We start from the raw sequence: 8114 nt of genomic DNA, 5'->3' as shown, positions 1-8114 counted from the left end.
AACATTTATTCATTCATGTATTCTTCATTTATTTTTCTGTACTTATATTTATAACAGAAATGTAAAGATATATCAGGATATTTATATTTTATGCTCCGAAATTATTACAGTTCTGAAAACAATCTTACTTACGACACTTATATAAATTTTAATGGTGTAGAAATTATTAATACTTTGTTGATTATTGAATGTTAATGAAATTTAAATTTAATTAAATGCAATTTAAAAAATATTAGTGATTGTAAGTTATTAAAATAACTTGCATATATATATATATATATATATATATATATATATATATATATATGTATATATATATATATATATATATATATATATATGTATATATATATATATATATATATATATATATATATATATATATATATGTATATATATATATATATATTATATATATAATGTATTTCTGATCTTCTTTTTTTCTTCTGTTGAACATAATGTCAAAACAAATTTTAGTAACATTTTCGAACATACTTTATGATCAGAACAAGGAATAATAAGCATAAACATCAACAGAAATTACCAAAATCTGTTAGAAAATAGTTGTCAAATATATGCACACGTAACAGTGAAATAAATATCAACCAAAATGCATCTTTGACTTTATGAAACCAGGAAATCGTTAACACATGAATATATAAATTTACTCAATAAATAACTTCAAAATAAATGAATTTATCGGCATCACTACTTTTAAACCGGTTGATGCACCAGTGAAAGTGCACGCGGATTGTGTCAAAATCTGCAAGTCCATTTGAGGGCAATGTTATTTCACGATAATTAGACGCGGCGGTAACCCAGATGAAAGGAACCCATCACACCGATTACGTAACGAATATCTTTAAGGTCGCCATAGTGCTTAAACGTTCAAATGGAACTCGCATCAGTTGTATAATTTGTGCTCGTTATTAGCGGATATTTGAAATATGTTGCTGGTTATCGGGGAATTGTGATGGTTTGGCTGGTAGTAATTGATGTCAGGCGAAACGATATTTAACAGAAATAGATAATTGAGGGAGATATTCGAACATCAATCAGCTTTCACCAAAATTGCTTACTTCCTTTTATCTCGTAGTTACGACGAAGCTGCATCTAAATATGATTTAAATGTATTTTATTTATTTGTTAGAAGGAGATTGTTTTATTTGATAAATGTGGTTTTCAATCTTTATTGGTAAATTGTGGAATATTAGGTGCTTGCATGTATTTTATTCAGCGATATATATTGCATCTAATACTTCATAAATATATTATTTTACTGCAGTGTTATGGGTGTTTAGATTTTCATTATATTAATGAGCGAAAGGCTTAAAGTCCCATGGAAGAGTCCCTCACTTCTAAAGGAGCTTTCTAGATGTGTAATGTCGTTGTCGTAAATAGTTTCTATGAACTAGATATATAAGTATTGTTATGCTGATCTTTGCATCTTCCATCCAAATTATTGATGTAGACACAAAGTTGATGAGGATTGGTTAAGTCATCAACTCGAATTTATTTTTAGTAGGATCTCGAGGAGAAAAAAGTCTCTTGTAAAATTCAGATTGTAGTCTTGTTTGTAATAGTATCTGTGACACACGTCATCTTAAAAAAGCGAATGCTCCTATAGCTTGATAGATTCCTGTTGTTAATATAGCGTGGAGGCCTATCTTTTCCTATATTACAAGTCTCAACTACTATACTTGCTTTAATTGGATATCATTGATATTGGCTTGATTTATTTTAAGACACATACCTTTGATAGGCGAAGAATGCTCAAATCGTAAACTTCTATATCAGATTATATGACAGTTATCAGATCGATTAAGTTTGTAGAATTAGACCATATTATTATACTGACGCTTGTGCTATATGGGTGAATACCGGTATCGGCTATGGATTATCGTTTCCTTTCTAACGATTAACATCTCCCGGATTCCATGACACAGGACGTGTACCGGTTGAAATCATATAGTTATTTCATATTTATGTTATTTTTCATCTTATCAATTTGGAGAAAAAAAAACTAAGTAAAAGTTAAAAACTACTTTATTCAAAATACATTTAAGTTACAAAAATAGACGGGAATAACAAATGATTAATGACGACAATTATCACACAATCAAGAGGCACAAACTGTGCGCTACCTTGACTTGGTATCTGAGCATTCTTGATGGCTCGTGAAGGCTCATGATTAGTTAGACAGATATATCACATTTTATCCCCCGTGCTCCCCTCTTGGGTACTTTGTATCGATGGAGATAGATGGCTCAACTTTTTTTCTGACAGCCTCACTAGTATTTGTTTCTAGAGAGGGCAAGACGTTTACAAGTTGATTTCTTCCTTGTTTAAATAAAATATATACACCCATATATGCTCTGATATTTACCCTTCCCACGGGTTTCCAAGGTCAACGCGCTTCTTGATATTTATTTGCTTATTTACACCATCGGAGATATTTCAAGGGATTGAAATATTAAGATATTCCGTCTGGCTCTTGGGGCTGCACTCTAGTTACCTTGAGTACCTTGTTCTGGCTCAAATACGGCTGGTTTAATAGCTAATTTTTTACAGGACAGACACTATTAATCTGCTCTTGTCCACTCTAAATCCAATTCACTCTGTTTGTTACAAATCTTTGCTTCCTCCTTATTCTATTTCTTTAATGTATTTCCTTTGTGCTATCTTATGTTTTTATTGGCATTATTCAATTATCTTAGTTATTATTTTAATTTTCTAATTTCACTAGTTTCATTAGATTGAGCTTTGAATGCAAAAATAGCAATCAAACACCTTCTTTTATCAATAACATGGATATGTCTATATTAACAAGGCAATTGAAAAGTCCCCGGCCTGACACATAGATAGCGCTACTATAATTTAATCCATATGTTTTTTAGTAAGTCTTAACCCTCAACAGATGCGTGTTTAAGTTTGTCAGCTGTCGGATCATTAGTTTATGAATTATAGAATTTTGAATGAAGCAACTTTTCTTAATGTGAAGAAAATTGATAAAAAGGAATTTCGCATGTTGCGATTTGAGGGGCAAAAATACAGTTGAAGCAAAAAGTTGAATCAACCATCAAGCATTGGTATACTAAGTTTAGACGTGGGTAAATGAGCACCAAAGAAGGTGAACGCAATGGACGTCCAAAAGACGTTGTTACCGGAGAAAACATTAAAAAAATTCACAAAATGATTTTGAATGACCGTAACTTGGAATTGAATGAAATAGCAGAGACTCTAAAGATCTCAACTGAACGTGTACGTCGTATCATTCACGAATATTTGGGTACGAGAAAGCTCTGTGTAAAGTGGATGGCGCGCCAGCTCACTTTTGACCAAAAACAACGACGAGTTGATAACCGCTAATAAGCGTAGTAAACTCGAGTTTTTGCATCGATACGTGACAATGGATGAAACATGGCTCCATTATTTCACTCCGAAGTCCAATCGATAGTCATCCGAGTGAACTGCACACGATGAACCTGCTCGATATCGTGGGAAACAGTCGGCTGGCAAGGTTATGGCGTCTGTAATTTGGGATGCGCATGAAATAATTTGCATTGACTATATTGAGAAAGGAAGGACCATTAACAACAGCCACTATTACATAAAGTTATTGGAGCGTTTGAAGGACGAAATCGCCGAAAAACGGCCGAATTTGAAGAAAAAGGAAATGCTGCTTCACCAAGACAATGCATCGTGTTAAAATTCAGTGAAAACGATAACAAAAATCCATGAATTTCGAATTGCTTCCTCAGCCACCGTACTCTACAGATCTGGCCCCCAGCGACTATTTCCTGTTCTCAAATCTCAAAAGAATGCTCGCTGGCGGGAAATTTTCGTCGAATAAGAGGTGATCGCCGAAACTGAGGCCTATTTTGAAGCAAATGTCAAATCGTACTACAAAAATTGTATCAAGAAGTTGGCGGGTCGCTATAATTAGTGTATCACCCCTAAAGGGAATTATGTCGAATAAAAAAAAAGCGAAAAAATGTGTTTTACTATGGTAGGCCGGGGACTTTTAATTGATCTGTTAATTGCTTGCATCTATACTAATCTTTTTTTGACTTAAAACGAGTATTTGTTGAGAAAAATCGACACAGTATGTATTGTTCAAAATATCATTTTCTACAGCCTTTTCCCATATTTCTGGAAACATGACGATACCGTGTCAAACAGAACGACGTTGATTTGGCAGCGATTCAACCATCGATATATTTTCACCACCACTAAAGCCATACGGATTTGAATATGTGACAGAACAAATAACAGAAAGTCTCATTAAAACTGTAACAGTATATCATTCATAAAACTACAAAATGTAATGAATGTTGTCATGTAAGATCATGACTGCATCTATTATTCATCTTTGCTGGTCTTTTTTTACAATAATGCGTCTTCTAATATATTCAGTTGACATCGATAGACATTTATAGTAATAGTTTAGTTTCGTTCGATTTTGGTAGCTCGTAATACGCTAAAGCAAACTTTTTGGTCCTCTATACCGTTTCTTGTCACTAATATAAAAAAAATCAACACATTTATAGCGTTAAAACCAAAAATCAATAATTGGTATTATTCGATAAATTTTAGGGGTAGATTTGTCCAAATACACCAATAAAAGTTAGAAATGTTGAAAACTTTATTTTCAGTAGTTCAATTCGATTTTTTCATTGACATTAAGTACCTTCCCCTAGCTTCTCTTGTAACTTGAACTCTTTTGATCTGAACATTAGTTTCACAATATCTTATAATATTTACGGAAAATGATATGTATGCGTATTGATATGTACGCCACAATAAATTAGCAAATATATTCAATTCTAGTAAAAAATTAGTAAAAACAATTCCATATATATTCAGAGATTTATATCTTATTACAATACTTGGAACATCATTTAGATGATGTTATATTACCATTACGTTAACATTACCGAATATTAAAACAAATCTGATGTACCCAATAAAGTTAATATATAGTAAACAGGTTATTTAATGTTGATGATGTATCACTTTGCATTCATTATTACATTCACTTCTATAAGCGCCGTAAGACTTTCGCAACTAATGACTTGGGGCGAAATCATCTTGCGTGTAATCATTCCCAATTTGTTCTAAAAATTCTATCACATCCATTAGGTTCCCACACTTATTATAAATTGGTGCTACAATAATTTCAGTTTTACAAATATTTTCCATTTTTAACATACTTATAAAACAGTTTTAAATGATGAATGAGCTGTTTTGATCAATGGATTTTCACCAGTTATCTGAGAAAACCATAAGTCCCTTATTGAAGAACTTGAATATTGAAGTTTCTGGGGAAAAATTGTTGCAAGTAATTTTTACAAGCCTCTTTTGAAACTAACTAAATTAAACCTTATACGTTTGCTCTCTATAGCGCAAATTACGCTCCAGCGCGTGATATGTGTGGTGATCTATCTAAGCCTTGTATTTAGTTCGGCATTAGTAGTGTGCCCGTACAGTTTTATCTGCATTATCTGAAGACAATAGGTGAGTCATTTACATGCTTGGTTTTGATTGTTCCTTTTTGTGTATTGGCAAAATGTGTATCAGCTTATGGTCGTTGATTTATTTCTGTTGACTTCTCAATTTACATGAATATATATTTTGTTAGTTTGTAGTAACATTTACTTAGTTATTTTTTTCTCGTTTTTCTGCTGAATATTTTTTTATCTTATCTTAGTAGTTGATTCATTCCCATTATATATAAAATTTGTTATGGAATGCTACACTATATCTTCTAATCAACAATGTATCTTTCTATTCTGCCTATTTTTCCTTATTTCCTATTTAGTTCGCTGGGCGCTCGCGCGTTATGTCTCCGACCGAACAATAAAATTTGACCTCAATGCCGAAAACGCTCTGACGCGTGACACAAGAAAATTATTAGAAAAGATTAAAATCTAAGCTGGACGCACGTTAAAAAACGTTATTAGGAATATTTTGTTGTTGTAATTTAAAAAAAATGCGACTTCTAGAGTAAGTATTTCATCCCAGATCGGCAGCGAACGTCTTAAGAGAGTTTTGCACAGAACTAAGGGAGATCAATATAAAGGACAGTCTAAACATCCGTGCCAATATTTCTCTATTTTTTTGTCTATTGTTGCCGTGAGGGAAGACGATGTTTTTTCTATCGATCATTTTTGATGATTTGTCCCAATCACATTGGTTACTGACAGTAGAGAGTACAATCAATAGTTGGACAATTTCAAGCTACTCATGATCCCATCAAAAAATTGGATTACCTTCTTTGGTATTAATGCGTGTTTTGCAACTGTTTATGAAGCTGCTTCGGGCTTAGAGCTTAGAGAGACTTTATGACCAGTAATCATTTGTTTCAAAAATGACTCGATTTTATATGATTTGGACCCTTTAAATGTTTCACAATGTATTCATGTGAAACACAAATATCGAGCTTATTTCGATATCCACTGTAACATATATCGTTCGAAACTATTTTATAGTCGATGCTCAATTCCGCAGCAATGTCACGACATATAATAGGTGGGTCTATCTCAATATTTTTAAGAATTTCATTGACTTTTTCAGCGATTGGCTGGTCATCGCGAAGTTAACCTTCACCACAGAAAACTGAAACATAAATATATTTAGTAATTATTATGTAAAAATCCTCAAAATATGTTTAATTTTTAGGACAAGGTAATATAATTTATTAAGGTGTTATACTTGGTGTTATGTTTCTAGTTGTTTTTCAGTTATTTTATACGAGGGTGGTTCAAATATGATGGAAATAAACGCTGTAGATGGTGCGCATGTACGTTTTGAAGGTCGTGGCTTGAGTATGTGATAGCTGGGTCCCTTACGAACAGTGTGACATAGTTTTCATCGAGAGCGCATGTTTCACGCGCGTGCTACGACCATGCTACGACCATCATGAGTGAACGTCAAGTGGCGACCGCCGTAGCGCAACGTATCGTCATTCGTTTTTTAGTGTGGGAAGGCGTTAAAAACACGGAAATTTTTCTGCGTTTGCGAAATTAGTTCGATACTGAGTGCCTGAGTAAGGCTGCCGTGTTTAAATGGGCCAAAGCATTCAAAGGTGGCCGCGAAACCGTCGAGAATGAACCGCATGATCGTCGACCGCGAACCAGCATCACACCAGAGTACATTCGCCGTGTAGAACAACTCATTTTGGAGAGTCGTAGGATGATTGTTCGAGACATTTCGGTTGAACTGGGCATCAGTATTGGTAGTGTAGAGTCTATCATCCACAAACACCTTCAATATCGCAAAATAACGGCGCGATGGCTTCTTAAACTGTTGAACTTCGAGTAAAAATTTACGCGGTTCAAAGTTTGTCGTCGCTTGCTGACGCGATTCGAGGCGGAGGGGTACGGTTTTTTTAACGCGAATGCTTACTACGTACGAGACATGGGTATATTATTACACTCCTGAAACCAAGATGCCATCTAAAGAATGGAGGAAGAAGAAGGAAGAGGCGCCAGTCAACGCGAAGACAACCAGGTCCGCAGGTAAGATTCTGAATACGGTCTTCTGAGACCGGAGAGGCGTGTTGTACGTCTATTTCCTGCGCACTCAACATACCATTAATGCTACATACTACTCTAACCTTCTGAAAACCCACGTGCAACCGGCTTATCGCTCGAAACTTCGCTCGAGCATTCCAGCACAAAGTGCGATTCTTCTCCAGGATAATGCGCACCCTCATACCGCGCCTCTCACGTTCGATACAACTTCGGAAATAGGCTGACCTGTATGGAAACACCCCCCCTACAGTCCGGATTTATCACCCTGTGACTACCACATATTTCGACTACTGAAAGCCCTCGGAGGTCAAAAATTTAACACCGACGACGATGTAGATGTACGTGCGCACATATATATATATATATATATATATATATATATATATATATATATATAAACTATATCTATTTTTTGGCCCAAGAGTTCATTTACATTTCAACATTTCACATTTTTATGTTTATATATATATATATATATATATATATATATATATATATATATATACTTTTAGCGGCTACTCTTATTATAAAATTATATTTTATAATTAAAATAGGCTAATTCCAAATATTTCAACACTT

Source organism: Rhynchophorus ferrugineus, unplaced genomic scaffold (assembly GCF_030347505.1).
Source record: "Rhynchophorus ferrugineus isolate W39M unplaced genomic scaffold, kcgeb_rfMv2 rfM8, whole genome shotgun sequence".
Lineage (NCBI taxonomy): Eukaryota > Metazoa > Arthropoda > Insecta > Coleoptera > Curculionidae > Rhynchophorus > Rhynchophorus ferrugineus.
Note: the sequence above shows the minus strand (reverse complement) of the source record.